Raw genomic sequence first — 1,201 nt, forward strand, 5'->3', positions numbered from 1 at the left:
CACACCTGACTTTCTCACTCCCTCTGGGTACGAAGATTCCTCCACCTGCAACTCAGGGCTTTTATTGACCAGAGGGGGTAAGGAGGTCTGAGAGCCGGTGAGCAGAGGGTGGCTGAGTCTGACTTCAGCAGGCCACCAGCCAGAGCTGGAAGGCCAGGCCAGAGTGCTGTGGGGTGAGGTAGAGGCTGGCGGGGCTCCCCACTGGGAACAGGCAGAACCGCTGCAGAATGGAGGTAAGGAAGATTGCTGATAGGGCCAGGCATAGCTGCTTTCCTGGGGACGTGGGGTTATGAGTGAGGAACCCATGCACACCAGGGCCCATCCAGGCAGGTCCCCTTCCTGCCCAGCCCAGACCTGGTGCAAATGGCATCAATGCATTTTTGCTCTGAAACACGCCCTTGTTTGGAAAGTTGGTGGGGTTGAAGCGGTCTGGATCCTTGAATTGGGTGGGATCCTGCACAGGCAGAGGCATCATGAAGGTGCCCTGGAGGGTGTACAAAGGATGCCTGGAAATGTAGCAAGCAACCGCCTGCCATCCGTCCACCGAAGATCCCATTTAGAAGCCAGCAGCAGGTGGGCCTTCTTTCTTGCTCCCAGAGCTACGTGTCCACTGTAAACACTCAGGCTTGCTTGTCACTATTAGTAGGCTGTCCCCGGCCCTCGTGCAGCATCCCCGGGCTCGGTGGGCAACTTGGGCAGGAGGTGGCTGTGCGGGTGGACGTCACGAGTGAGGGCACACCGCAGCTCCAGCAGCAGCACGGCGCAGGTGTAGGGCAGGTAATCACGGTCCTGGAGGCTTGGAATGTGCATTCAACCTACCACAGCATCCTGTGCCCAGCCCCCAGCCATCCCCAAATCCTAGCCCCTTCATCCCTGGCTCTCCAGCTCACAGACCTGCTTGAGCAGAATGAGGAGGGATTGGCGCAGGGGGCTGCGTGTGCTCTCAGGGCTGCCAAAGAAGAGGTTATGGTTCGTCATCACCAGTGTCTCCTGCCAGAAATGGCACTCTGGCTCCCGTTCCTGTAGGTAGAGGAAACAGGTCCTGCCGTGTGTTAGGTACCTGCTGGTGGGCAGCAGGGTTAGAATTGAAGGCAGCAGAATCCTGTACCTTATCCACCTGATCCAGGAAGCAGTCAGTGAAATCGTGGAGCTCCCTGGCTGCTGTGACTGCCCCTGCCACTGGACTTATTGAGAGATGAAA

This window comes from Sus scrofa, chromosome 6 (genome assembly GCF_000003025.6).
Source record: "Sus scrofa isolate TJ Tabasco breed Duroc chromosome 6, Sscrofa11.1, whole genome shotgun sequence".
In the NCBI taxonomy this organism is placed as follows: Eukaryota; Metazoa; Chordata; class Mammalia; order Artiodactyla; family Suidae; genus Sus; species Sus scrofa.